The 21,897-nt window shown below is 41.4% G+C and overlaps 1 long non-coding RNA gene across 1 annotated transcript in view; it reads left to right on the top strand.

The window, feature by feature from the left end:
- LOC148000440 (uncharacterized) overlaps positions 1–21,897 on the top strand; it is a 47,125-nt gene continuing 25,228 nt past the window's right edge. Inside the window, exons 1-2 of the long non-coding RNA XR_015639720.1 lie at positions 1–253; positions 6,230–6,327. This is a non-coding gene — a long non-coding RNA (uncharacterized LOC148000440). The remainder of the gene's footprint in view (positions 254–6,229; positions 6,328–21,897) is intronic.

The raw sequence follows: 21,897 nt of genomic DNA, 5'->3' as shown, positions 1-21,897 counted from the left end.
CGTACGCAGACCAGACTCCATAAATCGTCATGTCTGCAAACGTCATCTGCTGTTCGTGACGTCACTTTATCTCTGAAAAAAACTGAGCTTCACTAAGGATCACCTTGGACATGGATACATCTACTGTCATGGTATTGGCCTGCTGCCTGCCCGATGGCAAAGAAGGACAAATGAGTCACCTCCAGGACACTGCAGTCACAGAGACATGGATTCTCCTTGATCAAGGTTCCAATCTCCTGGATTGCGTCATCTGGTAAGTGCGTGAGAAGTATTTGTTCTTTTCACACATAAAATCCTGTTCACCAAAATCAGTGAGTGCACAGTGCACCCTTCAGGTGCAGACCTGACCTATTAGACTGAGAATAAATTTTAACAAACATCCATGCTCAGTGGAATCCAAACATCACATCTGTCTTCCCAAGTGGAGGATATTTATACTCATTAAATTGCAGATATTACTAAAATACCTAAATACTGAAGGGAAACACAGGGTGGCTGGTGCCATTGTGCCGTCCTTAGGTGATGCTCCCACAGGTCCTCTGAATGCACGAAAGGGAAAGTACTGACCTCTACCTTCATCCACTCAGCAATTCCTTGTTTGAATCCTATTGACTTCTTAGTATTACTTCTCAGATTCCATGTTGTTTTTTCTTCTCTTTTACTAGTTACTTGGTATTATGTCTGTAAGTCACTCACTACAGTAATCTATCACCCCAATCTCTTAGAATCTCTACGTTTATTTGCTATAGAGATAATGAAGTCTTGAGGGAGAGACGTAAAGGAGTCATCCCATTTAAAATGGAGTTACCACCTTCTCTGTACACTTTCCAGGTTGGGGTCTCTGTGTTAGTGTCTATAGCCTACAAGAAGATGATGCTTTTCTAATGAGGGTTCCAAACACAGATCTATAGCTATGACAGTCATTTCATTGATACGGATAAGAGTACTGAGTTTTCCTCTTGGCTCAGGACATATCTACTCTTAGGGTTTTGGCTGCTTTAGCAGTTTCAGGCCTGGCTTCCATCACATAGAGTGTGTCTGAAATAGAATCAGGAAATAGAATTATTTCCATAATATGTGTTCCACTACTGTACCAGAACATCTTACGAGCCAGTAACTGGTTTACTTTGCAGTATTTGTAGCTTTGGGATAACCATGTTTGCATTTCTGTTCTGAAATCATGCAGACTACTTTACGTATCATGAATGCTACTTGGTAGGTGTGAAGCTTAATAGATAAGGTTTATCTTGGTTTGTATTGTAAATATACTTATTTTTATAAGAATCTATTAAGATTTTTACGAATGGCAGAGGCATCATATTCAGTCAAATGATGATGATCATTGATTTATGCCATGTTTTAAATTTCAGGAGGTATGATTTATGAATGGTTGCTTTTATTCTCTGTGCTATAGGACTAATGTTCAGGAAGTACCATTCTGTACAGTAAAGTCAAACATATTTCCTACTTTCTCCTCTGCCACATTTGTTGTGTGAAGTATTATGCAGATCCGTATGTATGTGATGTATGTGGCATTGACTTCTGTGCTTGGTGTTGAAATGGACTAAGTTTCTGTCTTCTGCATGCAGTTATCTCTATGGATCAGTGTAATTTGATAAAGTGCTGTCAATTCCCCATATACTGTGGATGTTTTCTTTATTTTTATTTTGATTTTTTAAATTTATTTATTTATTTATACTTTTCTCCAAACCCTTCTCCAAATTTTGGCTTCATATTTCCTACTATAAATATTTTTGTTCCCCCTTCTAAGAAATACTGACACATAGACATTTTGGTTGTCCTTCTTCTTGAGCTTTATGTGATCTGTGGATTGCACCTTGGCTCATCTGAGCTTTGGGGCTACTATTCACTTATCAGTGAGTGCACACCATCTGTGTTATTTTCTGGGGTCACCTCACTCAAGATGATATTTTCTAGTTCCATCCTTTTGCCTATGAATTTCATGAAGTCATTGTCTTTTTAATAGCTGAGTAGTACTGCGTTTGTGTAATTGTACCACATTCTCTGTATCCATTCTTTTGTTGATGGACTTCTGGGTTCTTTCCAGATTCTAGCTATTAAAAATAAGGCTTCTATGGACTTACTGGAGCATGTTTGTCTGTTATATGTTGGAGCATCTATTGATTCTATGCCCAGGAATGAGTATACCTGGGTCCTCAGGTAGTACTATGTCCAATTTTCTGAGGAAACTCCCAACTGATTTCCAGAGCAGTTGTACTGGCTTGCTATCCAAGTAACAGTGGAGGAGTGTTCCTCTTTCTCCACATCCTTGCCAGCATCTGTCATCACCTGAGTTTTTGTTCTTAGCCATGCTGAGGGGTGTGAGGAGGAATCTCAGCATTGTTTTGATTTCCATTCCCCTGATGACTAAGGTTGTTGAACATTTCTATAGGTACTTCACAGCCATTCAATATTCCTCAGCTTAGGACTTTAGTTGTGTGAACAGACACCATGGCTGAGGCAACTCTTAAAAGGACACCATTTCATTAGGGCTGGTTTACAGCTTCAGAGGTTCAGACCTGTTATCATCACAGCAGGATCACTGCAGCCACCAATCAGACATGGTGAAGGAGGATCTGAGAGCTGTAGATCTTCATCTGGATGGTCCTACAGAATACTGCCTTCTAGGCAGCTAGGATGAGTGTGTTAAACCCCTTACACACAGTCGCACACCTACTCCAACAGGGCCACACCTACTCCAACAGGACCATGCTTCTAATAGTGCCACCCCTGAGCCAAGGAAATATAAACCATCACATCCAACTCCACCATATTAATCCTTCTGACCTAGGAGCGTGGGGCCTTTCCATGTTACTGTATCTTCTTCTGTTAATTTACGTTAAGTTTAGAGTTTTTAACTGTACAAGTCATTCAATTCCTTGGTTATATTTAATCTATAATATCTGTGAGAATCTGTTAGTTTGCTTATTTGCAGAGTGTGCTGGGTATTTGGATTTAAGAAACTAACTTGGTTTGATGCATTCCTTTTCCTCTAATACAATGCTGAACAATTGAATAGCTGCAGGGGAATTTTGGTGGAGGCTTTAGAGTCTTTTGTGTATATCAACCACCCAGGCCTAAATAAAGTGACATTGGCTTCATTCTTTCAAGGGTGTACATCTATCTCATTCACTTGTGCTGTTATTCTAGCTAAGACTTCAATGATTTTATTGAACAGGGGAAGATCAAATATACTTTTCACATTTCTGATTTCTGATTTAGTGTGAATGCTTGGGCATATATATTTTAGAATGATACTTGCTGTGTACCATTCTTATCTTGTCTTTATTATATTGAACTGTATCCTGGGTCTGATGGTTTATATGTGTGAAGCCCAGGGAATAGCAATATTCCAAGTTGTGACCATGTTGGAATGTGTGTCACTGAGGTGTAGGCTTTAGGACCCTGATCCTAGCTGCATGGGAGTCAGTCTTAAACTAACAGCCTTCACATAAAGATGTAGTCTCTCAGCTCCTCCTGCACCATGTCTCCCTGGATGCCACCATACCCCTACCTTGATGATAATCAAGTGAACCTCTGAACACATAAACCAGCCCCAATTAAACGTTGTCCTTCATAAGATTTGTCTTGGTCATGGTGTCTATTCACAGCAGTAATACCCTAACTAGGACACTGGGTATCCCTATTCTCTCAAGGATGTCTTTCAATACTAACGTTGAATAATTTCAAAACCATTTTACCTCTCCTCAGTTGGTCATATAGACTCTGACTTTAATAATGCAATAAATAATATTTAATCCTCTAGATAGACAAGATCTTATCTGCATCTCTAGGATCATGAGAGCTTTATAATGGTGAATTATCATTTTGATGTAGATATGAATAATTTCTTAAAGGGTTATACTGACAATTTTACATCTACAAAGATCCAAAGAATTTTTAATTAGTAAATAAATTAATCAATTTTACACTCTAGATATTATTCCCCTCCTGGCCCATTCCCCAAGAATTCTGGATCCCATAACCCCCCGCCAATTCTACTGGGGATATCCACACCCACAAAACGTCTAAACTTCCTGGGGCCTCCAATCTCTTGAGGATTAGTGGCATCTTCTGTGACAGAAGCCTGACCAAGGGGTCCTCTGCTATATATTACATATACTTTTGTTTTATTTTTTATATTTTTATTCACTTTATATCTCAATCATTGCCCCCTCTGAGACCATCCTAACACCATTCTTCCTTCCATCCCACCTCTCCTCCTCCTCTAAGAGGTTGAACTCCCCAGCCCCGTGAGTATTCCCGCACCTTGCCACATCAAGAAACAGCAGGATTACGTTCATCCACTCCTACTGAGTCTAGAAAAAGTATCAGATTTCACAGACAAGAAACGGCTTTAAAAAGAGCTCCCACCCCACTTTTAGCACTCGAAATAAAGAGTGAGCTGCACATCTTCAACAAATGTGTGTCAGACAAGGTCTGCTTCATGTACTACATAGTTCAGTCTCTGAGAGGTCCCAAAGGTTCAGTTTAGATGACTCTGTTGGTATTCTGTGTAGTTGATGTTCTGTTCCAGGCCCTCACTCATTCCCCTAAATCTCCCATAAGAGTCTGTAGGCATGATACAATGTTTCACTATGGGTTTCTGAATCTGTTTCAGTCAGCTGCTAGGTAGAACCTGTCAGCGGAGGGTTAAGTGATTCCTTTGTCTTCTAGTATAACAAAGTATCATTAATATTGTCAGGAACTTGTACTTGCCTGTGGATGGGTCTAAACTTGGACCTTTATAGGTTGTCCATTCCCATAGTCTCTGCTCCACATTTCTCTCTGCATTTCTTGTAGGAAGGATAAACTTGGGGTCAAAAGTTTTGTGTCTTCTTATGGGTTGTTGTCCTTATATTCCCACTGGAGTTCCTGTGTGGCTACAGAAGTGGCATCTTCAGTTTCCATATCCCCACTGCCAGGAGTATCAGCTAATGTCACCACTATTTACCGTGGGAAATTTCCCACTCCAGGTGTCTGGTATATCCTCAAGATGTTCCCACCTTCCGCACCCCACAACTCTGTCTCTCTCTGCCTCTGTCTGTCTCTCTCTCTGTCTCTCTGTCTCTGTCTCTGTCTCTCTCCTCTCTCTCTCTCTGTCTCTCTCTCTCTCTTATTCTCTCTGTCTCTCTCTCCCTCTCTCCAGCTATAGGTTTTCATTTACACTTCTGGTTCTCCAGCCCTCTCTTCTGTCTCTCCTCAAACTTCATACTCAACTCATTCCCTATTCCTCTTCCTATCCCTCTCTTACTCAGTCCTCTCCCTACATATTTCTCCTATGACTATTTTATTCCCCCTCCTAAGTGAGAATCAGGTATTTTATATTGAGCTTTCCTTCATATTCAGTATCTTTCTGTATATACGGTATATTATGATTACACTGTAATTTTGACTAATAAGCACTTATAAGTCAGTACATTCAATGCATGTTTTTGGGTGTGGGTTACCTAACTCAGGATGATATTCTCAATTTCCACCTATTTGCTTGCAAAATTCAAGATGTCTTTGTTTTTCATAGCTGAATAGTATTCTACAGTGCAAATGTACCACATTATTTTTTATCCATCCTTGTTTTAGGGGCAATTGAATTGTTTCTAGTTTATGGGTATTATGAACAAAGCTACTATGATCATAGTTGAGCAAGTGTCCCTGTTGTATAGTAGGTAACCGTTTGTGTAAATGCCTAGGAGAGGTATAGCTAGGTCTTGAGGTAAAATTATTTTGAGTATTCAGAGAAAATGCCAAATTAATTTTCCAAATTGATTGTACAAATTTCTACTCCAGCAACAATGAAAAAATCTTTTCTGTGCTCCACATCCTTACCAGCATGTACTATCACTTGAAATTATGGACTTAGCCTTTCTAACAGTGTATATGAAATCTCAGCATCATTTTGATTCTCATTTCAAAGATGGTTAAGGACTTTGAAGATTTCTTTAAGTGCTTCTTGGCCATTTGAAATTCCTTTGTTGAGAATTCTCTGCTTATCTTTGTACCCCAATTTTAATTGATAAACCCAGGGACCCGAAAGCCTGACCTGGGAGGGCTTAAGAAGTAGTGCTCTCTTGAAGAGCTCCAACTGCCATGGACAAAAACAAAGCAAAATTACACTATAAAATAGGGAAAATCAATGTGGGGCTTAGAGGAATGACTCAATATTGATAAGGGTTGGTTGCATTTTCCAACAACCTATTTCTATTCTCAGAATCATCCAGTGCCTAAGAGCACTTACATCTCTGGGACCTGAACCTCTCTTCTGGACACTATAGGTGCAACATAGGTGGTAAAAACAGACACCCATGGGTAAGTATGTATTATTTTGATATTTGACCTGTATAGATACTTAGCATGTATTTCTGTGCACCAAATGAATGTAGTGTCTGTAGCATCCAGAATAGAATTCAACATCCCCTTCAAACTGTAGTTACACACAGTTGAAGGCCAAAATGTACAGCTGCATATTAGGCTCAGGTCTCCTAGAAGTGCAGTTAGCCAAAGCTCTTAACGACTGAGCCATATCTCTAGACCTAAAAATATTCCAAAGGATAAAATACTATAGAATCAATTTTTAAAGTGCACTGAAAATTTCAGAGTTGCAACAGAGTGTAGGGGGATGCAATTGTTGCAACCAAAGTAACAACAAAGAAGTTCTAGACTCATAAACAGTGAATTTAGAAGGAGAGAACTATTTTCTTGATCAGTAAGCATGAAAGAGTAGGAATTAGGTGGACCTCGCTCTCCTACAGGATTAAGAATGGAAAAAGAGTCAGTTTTAGAATTCAGAAGACAAAATTCTCTTCAACATAGAACATGGAATGTTTTGAGGTCACTTACCATCTTCTAAATTTCCACAGACATTTTCTTCTTTAAACTGCCCTCAGAAAATATTTAGTTCCATTGATTTCCAGTTTTTATAGGAATAGCCCTCTACTCTTTTTCATTTCATTCGTAAGATTTTTTATTTACATATGAAATGATTCCCCTCCAGAAAACCTCAGCCCATCACATCACCCCACACCATGCCTCCACAAGGGCACTCCCCACCCTCCCACCCACTCCCACCTGCTTCCCTGCCCTGGCATTCTCCTTCACTGGGGCATTGTGTCTTCACAGGACCACAGGCCTCCCTTCCCATTGATGCCCAACAAGGTCCATCTTCTGCTCCATATTCTGCTGGAGCCAGGGGTTGCTCCATGTGTATGCTTTACTTGGAGCTTTAGTCCCTGGATGCTCTGCGGTATCTGGTTGGTTGACATTGTTTTTCTTCCTATGGGGTCCTTTCTCTAACTCCTCCATTGTGGTCCCACTTCTCAGTCCAATGGTTTGTTGAGAACATTGCCTCTAAATTTCTCAGGCTCTGGCAGAGCCTCTCAGATGACACCTATATCAGGCTCCTGTCAGCATGCACCTCTTGGCATCCCCAAGAGTGCCTGAGTTTGGTGACTGCATGTGGGATGGATCCCCTTACGTTGCACTCTCTGGATGGCCTTTCCTTCAGTCTCTGCTTCACACTTTGTATTCCCTCCTATGACTAATTTATACTCCCTTTGTGTAGGGGTGTGTGTGTGTAGGTGTGTGTGTGTTTGTGTGCGTGTGTGTGTGTGTGTGTGTGTGTGTGTGTCTTTCATTCAGGAATGTAAACAATTGAGGCACGCTGTAAACCTCTCACTGGGATTTATTAAATAAATATTAATTCTATGTTCATATTGTGTAAACATTTGTGTTTATATCCTTGGTAAACTGTGATCATATTCACAATGAGGCATTTCCTTTCATTTTTCTGACGTTTCTTGTTGCTATTGTCAATATAATTGAAATAAGGTGAGGTTGGACTCTTGAATGGACACACAAGGCAGGGCCTTGTTTTCACACTTTTCTGCTTTATCAGGAGCTCTGAAGAATTAGCTACCGTATGCAGAAAAACCGTGGACTAAACCCTTCTGAAAATGTGCTGTCAACAGAAACAAAATCCTGCGCTTCCTTCACTACATGATTTTTATAAAGCTATTAGAATAAATTGATGAAGTTCCTCATCACAAACATCTCCCCATTTGATTTCAAGCAGGCATGGTAACAGGATCGGCTCTGCATGGCAAACCTGAGGCCTGAATGATGTAGGAGGAGGAGCCGGAGGCAGAGATGGATCTTTGCTATCAGCATGATTTATTGTGTGCTGTCTCCCAGGTTTATCATGTCCCTATTTATGTTGTGAGTGTGTGGGGGTTGTGGGTTTTTGAACATTTCTATGTTTAATATTTAATTGAATACTGTTGATATTTACTTTGTATAATTGACAGACTGTGTGAATTTTCTCTTGATAACTGACAGACTATTGGAAATTCCTATGCACAATTGGCTTGCTGTGGTCATTTCCTATGCATGCATGGCATGCACTTAGTTTTTCCTATGGATGACTCTCAAGCAATGTGTGTGTCCTCTAGATGACTAACAGACTGTGTGTGTTTCCAATAGATGACTGAAAGGCTGTTGACTTTCTCTGTGGATTTTCAGAGGATATGGGCATTTTTTAGAAATGGTTCTAAGGCTGTGGGCAATTCCTATGGGTGTTTGATAGGCTGCAGGTTTTTCCCACAGATGGTTGCCAGGTTGGGGGTCTGCCATGTAGGTGACAATCAGGCTGTAACTCCTTCCTACGGATGATTGACATGTTGTAGGTGTTTCCTATGAATGCCTGACAGGTTGTGGGTACTTTCTATGGATGATTTGCAGGTAGCAGTCAGCTAATACGGATGACTGACTGGAAGGCTGTGCATGTTTGCTATGCATATTGAACAATTGTAGATGTGTACTATGTATGGTTGACAGTCGTTGGGTGTTTCTTATGAATGATGGACAGGGTGTGGGTATTTCCTGTGAATGACTGACATAGTGTGGGCTTGTACTTTGGACAAGTGACAAAGTTGGTATGTGTTTCCTACGGTTGAGAGACAGGCTGTTGACTCTACCTATGAATAATTGACAGGCTCTAAGATATGTTATGAAAGACTGACAAGCTGTGGGTCTCTCCATTGAATGAGAGGCTATGGGAGTTTCTAATGAATGACTAACAGGCTCTGAAGGGTTTGTATATAACTTTGTGGGCATGTCCTGTGGGTGATTAATAGACTATGGCCATTTGTTAGGTCTGATTGACAGACTCTGATAATTTCTTCTGGGTGACTGACAGGTTTTGTGAGTTGCTGATAGATGATTGACAGGATGAGGGGGTTTCCAGTGGATGACTGACAGGACATGGGCAATTCTTATGGATGGTTGCCAGGCTGTGGGCTTTTCCTTTGGATAATTAACAGGCTATGTAGGTTTTAGGGACAGATTTTTGATAACCTGTATGACTTGTGGGTGACTGACATGTTGTGGGTCTTATGCTAGATGACTGACACAACATAGGCATGACCTACAGATGCAGATCTACAGACTATTTGTATCTCCGTAAATTTTAGCAACAAATGAAAAATTGAAACCCCCAGTCACCAATACTTTGACTCTTTTCATTTCCAAATTTCATTTTTTTACACCCACGATTAAGGTTTCCATATTTGCTGCCATTAGGATCACCACATACTGCTTAGGTAATAGATAAAGTATCCATGGTAACACAGGGGCTAAAAGGTAGTAAAGCAGGACCTCAGGCTTTGTGGTAAAATGGTCGATGTGTCCCTGGACTTACAACAAATTGGGTAAATATAAATACAAGGAGATAACCTATGGCATCCAATCTCCTATACATGAGAGTCCAAAAGGTTTCAGCAAAAAGAAACGAGGTTTCCAAATAGCAAAGTTCATTTCATGTTATATTTACATTCATATAATGTAAGGAAGCTTGACTGGGCAGAGGAATGTAAAGGTTGAGGAATGGGAAGATCTTGAGATATATTAGAATGTGTATTATACACAATAGATATTTAAGTTACATGTGGGGAATAAATGGACTGACAGAATGAAAAAGTAAAGTTGGACAAATCAGAGTTTTAAAGAAAATATTCAATAAGCAAAAGAATATTTTCAAAATATAATTCATTCTTGCATTATTTACATGAAGCTCTACCTTAACAACTAATTAACACCCTAAAATAACAAAATGATCAAGAAGCATATGGACTTCAGAAAATATGCTGGTGTATCATCAATTCTCCTTCAAGCAAAAAAAATAGGAAATGAGAATGAGAGTGTAGATCCCTAATCTCAAATCCCGTGGGGAAGAGAGCTGAAAACTGAGAAGTGCAGAACATCCTGAAACCGCAGGACACTTCTGCTCACCTCTGCCCACATCCCTGGTCAGACAGGAAACTGCATAGTTCCTCTGGACACAGTAATATAGGAACTGTTAGCAGCAGGTACCTGCAGTTCTGGTCGGTGCCCAGAACTGAACTGAATGAGTCAAACAGCTCCCTGCTCCCAAATCCTGTGGGGGAGAGAGCTGGACCCTCAGAAGTGAGGACACTCCTGAGAAATCAAAGGAGACTACCCTCTGCCCACATTCCCAGCCTAAGAGGGAATGGTCTAGTGTCATCTCTGCCTGCTGGGTGCAGGGACATAGGAGCAGTCGGGGGTGGGGGATCCTTCCAATTCCTACCTGTGCCAAGAGCTCAAAGACAGTCACCAGGAGCACCTCCATACCTGAGAGCAGAGCACCTCTTCCCAGAAATGGCTGAAAGAAAACAGGAAAACAATTCCACCTGAGTGCTGACACAGAGGCCCGTTGAAAGAACAAAAAAACAAGAATAGCAAAAACTATACTCAACAATGAAAGAACTTCCTGGGGAATCACCATCCCTCACCACAAACAGTATTACAGAGCAATAGTCATAAAAACTGTATGGTATTGGTACAGAGACCTGCAGATAGATCAGCGAAATAAAACTGAAAATCCAGAAATGTTTCCACACACCGTTGGTCACTTAATCTTTGAAAAAGGAGCTAAAATCATCCAATGGAAAAAAAGCGTTTTCAACATATGGTTCTAGATCAATGGAGGACAGCATGTAGAAGAATGCAAATAGTTACGTTCTTTTTTTTAATCTTTTATTAGATATGTTTCTTTATTTACATTTTAAAAGTTATTCCCCTTCCCAGTTTCCGGTCCATCTGCCCCCATCCCCTCCAATATCCTCCCCCATATGGGTATTACCCCATACATTCCCCTTACTGCCCCCCCACATACCCCTGCACTGGGAGTCCAACCTTCGGAGGACCAAGGGCTTTGGGTCCATTCTTATCTCCCTATACAAACCTTAAGTCCACATGGATCAAGGACCTCCAAATCAAACCACATGCACTGAAAGTAACAGAAGAAAAAGTAGGGAACTGTCTCAAACACGTGAGAACTGGGAAAAATTTCCTGAACAAAACACCAATGGTTTATGCTCTAAGATAAAGAATCAACAAATGGGATCTCATAAAACTACAAAGCTTCTATGAGGCAAAGGACACTGTTGTTAGGACAAAATAGAAATCGACAAATTGGGAAAAGATCTTTACTAATACTACATCTGATACAGGGCTAATATCAAAAATATAGAAAGAACTCAAGAACTTATGTTCCAGAGAGCCAAATAACACTATCAAAAACTGGGGTACAGAGCTAAACAAAAATTCAAAGGTGAGGAATATCGAATGGGTGAGAAGCACCTTAGGAAATGTTCAACATCCTTAGTCATCAGGGCAATGCAAATCAAAACAACCCTACAATTTCACCTCACACTAGTCAGAATGGCTAGGATAAAATCTCAGGTGACAGTAGATGCTGGTGAGGATGTGGAGAAAGAGGAACACTCCTCCATTGTTGGTAGGATTGCAAACTGGTACAACCAATTTGGAAATCAGTCTGGAGGTTCCTCAGAAAATTGAACATTCCACTACCTGAGGACCCAGCTACACCTCTCCTGGGCAAAGACCCAAATGGTGCTCCAACATATAACAAGGACACATGCTCCACTATGTTCATAGCAGACTTATTTATAATAGCCAGAAGCTGGAAAGAACCCAGATGCCCTTCAACAGAGGAATGGATACAGAAAATGTGGTACATCTACACAATGGAGTACTACTCAACTATATGATTTCATGAAATTCAGAGGCAAATGGATGGAACTGGAAAATGTCAACCTGAGTGAGTTAACCCATTCACAGGAAAACACACATGGTCTACACTCAGTGATAATTGTATGTTAGCCCAAAAGCTCAAATTACCCAAGATGCAATCCCCAGACTCCATGAAGTTCAAGAAGGATGACCAAAATTCAGATGCTTGCAATCCTTCTTAAAATGGGGAACAAAAATATTCATAGGAGGGTATACGGAGGCAAACTTTACAGCAGACACTCAAGAAACGGCCATTCAGAGCCTGCCCAACATGTGCCCCATATATATATATATATATATATATATATATATATATATATATATATATATATATATATATACAGAAATACTCACACACAGAGAGAGAGAGAGAGAGAGAGAGAGAGAGAGAGAGAGAGAGAGAGAGCGCCACCAAAACTAGGTGAGACTGATGAAGCTAAGAAGAGCATGATGACAGGAACCGGATATAGGTCTCTCCTGAGAGACACGAGCTGAGCATGTCAAATACATAGGTAAACACTAGCAGCAACCTACTCAACTGAGAATGGGGCACCCTTGGGGAAATTACAGAAGGGACTGAAAGATCTGAAGGTTCTTGAAACCTCATAACAATATCAAGGCCTACCATCCAGAGCTTCCAGGGACTAAATCACTACCCAAAGACTTTACATAGACTGTCCCAGGACTCCAACTGCATATGCTGCAGAGTTGGAATATCATTTTTGGGCACCAGTGGAAGGGGAAGTCCTTGGTCCTGCCAAGGATGGACCCCAGAGCAGGGAAATGTCGGGGGCATAGAAAGGGGGAGTGAATGGGATGGCCACAGTTATGATGAAGGAGGAGGGGATAGGAGGCTTACGGACAGGAAAATGGGAAAGGAATGTACATTTGAACATAAATAAATATATCCAATTAAAAAGAAGAAAAATAAAACAGACTGAAGGAGCTGAAGGGGCTTTCAATCCCATAGGAATAACAACAACATCAACCATCCAGACCCTCCAGAGCTCCCAGAGACTAAACCATCAACCACTAAGCCACTACCCAAAGACTATACATGGACTGACCCTGGTCTCCAACTGCATAGGTAGCAATGTAGTAGGGCACCGGTGGAAGGGGAAGCCCTTGGTGCTGCCAAGACCTAATGCCCAGTGAACAGGATTGTTGTGGGGAGGGTTGTAAGGTGAGGAGGATGGAAAGGGGAACACCCATATAGAAGGGGAGGGGAAGGAGTTAGGGGGATGTTTGCTTGGAAACCAGGAAAGGTAATAACAATTGAAATGTAAATAAGAAATACTCAAGTTGAGGAAACAGACCAGATAAACAGTTCTCTGCACCCAAATCCCGTGGGAGGGAGAGCTAAAACTACAGAGAGGCAGACACACCTGGGAAACCAGAAGAGACTGCACTCTGCACACATCCAGACGCCAGAGGAAAACACCAAACGCCATCTGGAACCCTGGTGCACGGAGGCTCCCGGAAAGAGCGGCGCAGATCTCCTCGGTTGCTGCCGCCGCGGAGAGGACTTAGGCAGTACCCCACGAGCACACTTGAGCCTCGGAACCTCAGGTAGGACCAACTTTTCCCCTGCAAGTGACCTGCCTGCTGAACTCAAGACACAGGCCCACAGGAACAGCTGAAGACCTATAGAGAGGAAAAACTACACGCCCGAAAGCAGAAAACTCTGTCCCCATAACTGGCTGAAAGAAAACAGGAAAACTGGTCTACAGCACTCCTGACACACAGGCTTATAGGACAGTCTAGCCACTGTCAGAAATAGCAGAAAAAAGTAACACTAGAGATAATATGATGGCGGGAGGCAAGTGCAGGAACCCAAGCAACAGAAACCAAGACTACATGCCATCATCGGAGCCCAATTCTCCCACCAAAATAAACATGGAATATCCAAACACACCAGAAAAGCAAGATCTAGTTTCAAAATCATATTTGATCATGATGCTGGAGGACTTCAAGAAAGACGTGAAGAACTCCCTTAGAGAACAAGTAGAAGCCTACAGAGAGGAATCGCAAAAATGCCTGAAAGAATTCCAGGAAAACACAATCAAACAGTTGAAGGAATTAAAAATGGAAATAGAAGCAATCAAGAAAGAACACATGGAAACAACCCTGGATATAGAAAATCAAAAAAAGAGACAAGGAGCTGTAAATAGAAGCCTCACCAACAGAATACAAGAGATGGAAGAGAGAATCTTGGGAGCAGAAGATTCCCTAGAAATCATTGACTCAACTGTCAAAGATAATGTAAAGCGGAAAAAGCTACTGGTCCAAAACATACAGGAAATCCAGAACTCAATGAGAAGATCAAACCTAAGGATAATAGGTATAGAAGAGAGTGAAGGCTCCCAGCTCAAAGGACCAGTAAATATCTTCAACAAAATCATAGAAGAAAACTTCCCTACCCTAAAAAAAGAGATACCCATAGGCATACAAGAAGCCTACAGAACTCCAAATAGATTGGACCAGAAAAGAAACACCTCCTATCACATAATAGTCAAAACACCAAACGCACAAAATAAAGAAAGAATATTAAAAGCAGTAAGGGGAAAAGGTCAAGTAACATATAAAGGCAGACCTATCAGAATCACACCAGACTTTTCGCCAGAAACTATGAAGGCCAGAAGATCCTGGACAGATGTCATACAGACCCTAAGAGAACACAAGTGCCAGCCCAGGTTACTGTATCCTGCAAAACTCTCAATTAACATAGATGGAGAAACCAAGATATTCCATGACAAAACCAAATTTACACAATATCTTTCTACAAATCCAGCACTACAAAGGATAATAAAGGGTAAAGCCCAACATAAGGAGGCAAGCTATACCCTAGAAGAAGCAAGAAACTAATCGTCTTGGCAACAAAACAAAGAGAAGAAAAGCACACAAACATAACCTCACATCCAAATATGAATATAACAGGAAGCAATAATCACTATTCCTTAATATCTCTCAACATCAATGGCCACAACTCCCAAATAAAAAGACATAGATTAACAAACTGGATACGCAACGAGGACCCTGTATTCTGCTGCCTACAGGAAACACACCTCAGAGACAAAGACAGACACTACCTCAGAGTGAAAGGCTGGAAAACAACTTTCCAAGCAAATGGTCAGAAGAAGCAAGCTGGAGTAGCCATTCTAATATCAAAAAAAATCAATTTTCAATTAAAAGTCATCAAAAAAGATAAGGAAGGACACTTCATATTCATCAAAGGAAAAATCCACCAAGATGAACTCTCAATCCTAAATAACTATGCCCCAAATACAAGGGCACCTACATACGTAAAAGAAACCTTATTAAAGCTCAAAACACACATTGCACCTCACACAATAATAAAGGGAGATTTCAACGCCCCACTCTCATCAATGGACTGATCATGGAAACAGAAATTACACAGAGACGTAGACAGACTAAGAGAAGTCATGAGCCAAATGGACTTAACAGATATTTATAGAACATTCTATCCTAAAGCAAAAGGATATACCTTCTTCTCAGCTCCTCATGGTACTTTCTCCAAAATTGACCATATAGTTGGTCAAAAAACGGGCCTCAACAGGTACAGAAAGATAGAAATAATCCCATGTGTGCTATCAGACCACCACGGCCTAAAACTGGTCTTCAAAAACAATAAGGGAAGAATGACCACATATACGTGGAAATTGAACAATGCTCTACTCAATGATAACCTAGTCAAGGAAGAAATAAAGAAAGAAATTAAAAACTTTTTAGAATTTAATGAAAATGAAGATACAACATACCCAAACTTATGGGACACAATGAAAGCTGTGCTAAGAGGAAAACTCATAGCGCTGAGTGCCTGCAGAAAGAAACAGGAAAGAGCATATGTCAGCAGCTTGACAGCACACCTAAAAGCTCTAGAGCAAAAAGAAGCAAATACACCCAGGAGGAGTAGAAGGCAGGAAATAATCAAACTCAGAGCTGAAATCAACCAAGTAGAAACAAAAAGGACCATAGAAAGTATCCACAGAACCAAAAGTTGGTTCTTTGAGAAAATCAACAAGATAGATAAACCCTTAGCCAGACTAACGAGAGGACACTGAGAGTGTGTCTAAATTAACAAAATCAGAAATGAAAAGGGAGACATAACTACAGATTCAGAGGAAATTCAAAAAATCATCAGATCTTACTATAAAAGCCTATATTCAACTAAACTTGAAAATCTACAGGAAATGGACAAGTTCCTAGACAAATATCAGGTACCGAAGTTAAATCAGGAACAGATAAACCAGTTAAACAACCCCATAACTCCAAAGGAGATAGAAGCAGTCATTAAGGGTCTCCCAACCAAAAACAGCCCAGGTCCAGATGGGTTTAGTGCAGAATTCTATCAAACCTTCATAGAAGAACTCATACCAATATTATCCAAACTATTCCACAAAATTGAAACAGATGGATCACTCCCGAATTCCTTCTATGAAGCCACAATTACTCTTATACCTAAACCACACAAAGACCCAACAAAGAAAGATAACCTCAGAACAATTTCCCTTATGAATATCGACGCAAAAATACTCAATAAAATTCTGACAAACCGAATCCAAGAGCACATCAAAACAATCATCCACCATGATCAAGTAGGCTTCATCCCAGGCATGCAGGGATGGTTTAATATACGGAAAACCATCAACGTGATCCATTATATAAACAAACTGACAGAACAAAAACCACATGATCATTTCATTAGATGCTGAGAAAGCATTTGACAAAATTCAACACCCCTTCATGATAAAAGTCTGGGAAAGAATAGGAATTCAAGGCCCATACCTAAACATAGTAAAAGCCATATACAGCAAACCAGTTGCTAACATTAAACTAAATGGAGAGAAACTTGAAGCAATCCCACTAAAATCAGGGACTAGACAAGGCTGCCCACTCTCTCAATACTTATTAAATATAGTTCTTGAAGTTCTAGTCAGACCAATCAGACAACAAAAGGATTTGGTCAAGGGGATACAGATCGGAAAAGAAGAAGTCAAAATATCACTATTTGCAGATGATATGATAGTTTATTTAAGTGATCCCAAAAGTTCCACCAGAGAACTACTAAAGCTGATAAACAACTTCAGTAAAGTGGCTGGGTATAAAATTAACTCAAATAAATCAGTAGCCTTCCTCTACACAAAAGAGAAACAAGCCGAGAAAGGAATTAGGGAAACGACACCCTTCATAATAGACCCAAATAATATAAAGTACCTCGGTGTGACTTTAACAAAGCAAGTAAAAGATCTGTACAATAAGAACTTCAAGACACTGAAGAAAGAAACTGAAGAAGACCTCAGAAGATGGAACGATCTCCCATGCTCATGGATTGCCAGGATTAATATAGTAAAAATGGCCATTTTACCAAAAGCGATCTACAGATTCAATGCAATCCCCATCAAAATACCAATCCAGTTCTTCAAAGAGTTAGACAGAACAATTTGCAAATTCATCTGGAATAACAAAAAACCCAGGATAGCTAAAAGTATCCTCAACAATAAAAGGACTTCAGGGGGAATCACTATCCCTGAACTCAAGCAGTATTACAGAGTAATAGTGATAAAAACTGCATGGTATTGGTACAGAACAGACAGATAGACCAATGGAATAGAATTGAAGACCCAGAAATGAACCCACATGCCTATGGTCACTTGATTTTTGACAAAGGAGCCAAAACCATCAAATGGAAAAAAGATAGCATTTTCAGCAAATGGTGCTGGTTCAACTGGAGGTCAACATGTAGAAGAATGCAGATCGATCCATGCTTATCACCCTGTACAAAGCTTAAGTCCAAGTGGATCAAGGACCTCCACATCAAACCTAATACACGCAAACTAATAGAAGAAAAACTAGGGAAGCATCTGGAACACATGGGCACTGGAAAAAATTTCCTGAACAAAACACCAATGGCTTATGCTCTAAGATCAAGAATGGACAAATGGGATGTCATAAAACTGCAAAGCTTCTGTAAGGCAAAGGACCCTGTGGTTAGGACAAAACGGCAACCAACAGATTGGGAAAAGATCTTTACCAATCCTACAGCAGATAGAGGCCTTATATCCAAAATATACAAAGAACTCAAGAAGTTAGACCGCAGGGAGACAAATAACACTATTAAAACATGGGGTTCAGAGCTAAACAAAGAATTCACAGCTGAGAAATGCCGAAGGGCTGAGAAACACCTAAAGAAATGTTCAACATCTTTAGTCATAAGGGAAATGCAAATCAAAACAACCCTGAGATTTCACCTCACACCAGTGAGAATGGCTAAGATCAAAAACTCAGGTGACAGCAGATGCTGGCGAGGATGCGGAGAAAGAGGAACACTCCTCCATTGTTGGTGGGATTGCAGACTGGTAAAACCACTCTGGATATCAGTCTGGAGGTTCCTCAGAAAATTGGACATTGAACTGCCTGAGGATCCAGCTATACCTCTCTTGGGCATATACCCAAAAGATGCCTCAACATATAAAAGAGACACGTGCTCCACTATGTTCATCGCAGCCTTATTTATAATAGCCAGAAGCTGGAAAGAACCCAGATGCCCTTCAACAGAGGAATAGATACAGAAAATGTGGTACATCTACACAATGGAGTACTACTCAGCAATCAAAAACAATGACTTCATGAAATTTATAGGCAAATGGTTGGAACTGGAAAATATCATCCTGAGTGAGGTAACCCAATCACAGAAAAACACACATGGCATACACTCATTGATAAGTGGCTATTAGAACAAAACCTTGAATTACTCTAGATGCAATCCACAGACCACATGAAGCTAAAAAAAAGAAACAATGAATAAAATACAGATGCTTCCATTCCTTCTTAAAATGGGATAACAAAAATATCCATAGGAGGAGGCAAAGTTTAGAGCAGAGACTGAAGGAACAGCCATTCAGAGCCTGGCCCACATGTGGCCCATACATATACAGCCACCAAAACTAGATTAGACTGATGAAGCTAAGAAGTGTGTGATGACAGGAACCGGATATAGATGTCCCCTGAGAGACACAACCAGAGCATGTGAAATGCAGAGGTGAACACTAGCAGCAAACTACTGAATTGAGAACAGGACCCCCTTTCACAAATTAGAGAAAGGACTGAAAGAGCTGAACGTGCTTGCAACCCCATAAGAACAACAATGCCAGAGATTGCCAGGGACTAAACCACTACCCAAAGACTATATATGGACCCAGGGCTCCAACTGTATATGTATCAGAGAATACACTTGTTGGTCACCAGTGGAAGGGGAAGCCCTTGGTCCTAACCTGGTTGGACCCCCAGCTCAGGGGAATGTAGGGGTGGGTTGTAAGGGGGTGGATTCGTGGAGGGAGACACTTACAGGGAAGGGGGAGGGCATTGGGTGTTTATGGACAGGAAACTGGGAAAGGGAATAACATTTGAAATGTTAAATAAAGAAATATATCCAATATAAAAGAAGAAGAAAAATAAGAAAAAGTTAAAGGAGGTGGAGGAGGAGCAGGAGGAGGAGCAGCAGTAGCAGCAGCAGCAGGAGCAACCTAAGCAGAAGCAGAAGATGCAGCCAAAGCAGCACCTGATGCAGCAGGCCAAGCCACAACCGAAGAAATCGACACCGAAGCTGTCGATGCGGCTGAAACCGCCGAAGCCAACGAAGTCGATGCTGAAACCACCGAACCCGAAGCTGACCAAGAAGCCAACGCCGAAGCCAAAGCCGAAGCCGAAGCCGAAGCTGAAGCCAAAGCCGAGGCAGAGGCCGAGGCCGAGGCCAAAGCCGAAGACAAAGCCTAAGCTGAAGGCGAGGCCGAGGCTGCCAAAGAAGCTGTCGAAGCTGATGCGGCCTAAGCTGATGTGCCGGAAGTCGATGCCGACCAAGCCAGTGCCCACGAAGCCGATGCCGCTGAAGCCGATGGGGCCGAAGCTGCCTAAGTCGCAGCCGAAACTGAAGCTGAAGCCGAAGAAGAAGGGAAAGAAGAAGTGAAAGAAGAAGGCGAAGACAAAGCCAAGAAGAAGGGAAAGAAGCAAAAGAAGCCGAAGCCAAGGAGCCAACAAAGCCTAAGAAGCCGACGAAGCCGACAACTTCTAGGAAGAAGACGAAGACAAAGAAGACTGAGGAGGAGTAGGAGGAGGAGGAGGAGGAGGAGGAAGATTAGGAGGAGGAGGAGGAGGAGGAGGAGGAGGAGGATTAGGAGGAGGAGGATTAGGAGGAGGACGAGGATCACAGGAAGCGGGGGGAGGGGGGAGAGGGGAGGGTGAAGAGGAGAAGGAGGGGTAGGAAGAGACGACAACGATGAAGACAACGAAGACAACGACTAAGAAGAAGGTGAAGGAGAAGACAGAGTATAGAAGGCTAATATGCAATGTGTACAAAGAAACTCAGAAGTTTTGACTGCAGAGAATCAAATAACTCTAGTACAAAATGAGGTGCAGAGCTAAACAAAGAATTCTAAACTGAGGAATATCAAATGGCCCTGAAGTACCTAAGGAACTATTAAACATCCTTAATCATCAGCAAAAATCAAACTAAGAAAATGCTGAGATTTGACCCCACTCCAGTCAGAATGGCTAAGAACAAAATCTAAGGTGACAACAAATGTTGACGAGGATGAGGAGAAAAGAGGAACACTCCTCCACTGTAGGTGGGATTGCAACTCTGGAAATTAGTTTGTAAGTTCCTCAGAATTCGGACATAGTACTACCTGAGGACCTAGCTATACAGCCTCCTGGGCATATACCCAAAAGGGGCGCCAACATATAACAAGGACACATACTCAGTTACATTCATAGCACCCTTACTTGTAATTGCCAGGGCTGGAAAGAACCCAGATGTCCCGCCATCTACAGAGTACACTGACAGACCCATGTCTTCAGGTGCATATGTAGCAGAGGACGGCCTTGTTGAGCACCAATGGGAGGAGAAGCCCTTGGTCTTGCCAAGGCTCTATCCTCTCCACAATGTAAGGGAATGCTAAGACAGGGAGGTAGGAAGGGGTGAGTATATGGGTGGGGGAAAACCCTCAGGGGGAGGGGCGATGAAATAGGGGTTCATGGATGGCAAACTAGGAAAGGGGATAACATTTGAAATGGAAATGAAAAATATCAAATAAAAATCCCCCCCAAGAAAATAATGAAGGGCTCTGGTGGTTGGTAAAGCTCAATTGGTAAAACTTTTGCCTTGAAAACCCGACTGTAGATGTGGGGATAAGGGGATCCCAAAGCTACTTGCCTGCAAGTGTGAATATCAGTGCACTCCAAAGTAGTAAATCAATCACACCAGGGATGTGGGTGAGTGAGGTTTGTCTCCAGAACAGAGGGACCAGGGGTGGAACCCACAGGGAGGCCTGATGACCTGAGTTCAGTCCTCAGAAGCCACAATGTGGCAGAACAGAACTGTCAGTTGGCTCTGTCCTCTGACCAGTACACACTTAGCTCCACATATGTGGGGGACAAGAAACTGAGAGGAAGACAATGGGAATCTCTGACCTTCACATGTATATCAGTGCAAAATCAACAGAACAGAAGGTCCTCACTCCCCTTCTGTGAGGGGAACATGGTCACAGTTCCTGTTCAATATGTCTTTTATCCATTAGCAAACAGGTAATGTTAATCTAATATTCATTATTGATATTGCCCTAAAGTTGACAATTTGTCTTATGATTAATTTTCCAGTGCTGTCTATTAACATTAATGCGCTATATATTAAGAAAGTCTTCATAGAATCAGGGGTTGTGGAGGGGGGATGGGAGAGGCAAGAAAGGGGATAACATT

Source organism: Rattus norvegicus, chromosome 16 (genome assembly GCF_021556685.1).
Source record: "Rattus norvegicus strain SHRSP/BbbUtx chromosome 16, alternate assembly SHRSP_T2T, whole genome shotgun sequence".
Taxonomy (NCBI): Eukaryota; Metazoa; Chordata; class Mammalia; order Rodentia; family Muridae; genus Rattus; species Rattus norvegicus.
The sequence above is the reverse complement of the archived record's forward strand: the minus strand, read 5'-3'. Positions and strand labels throughout refer to the sequence as shown.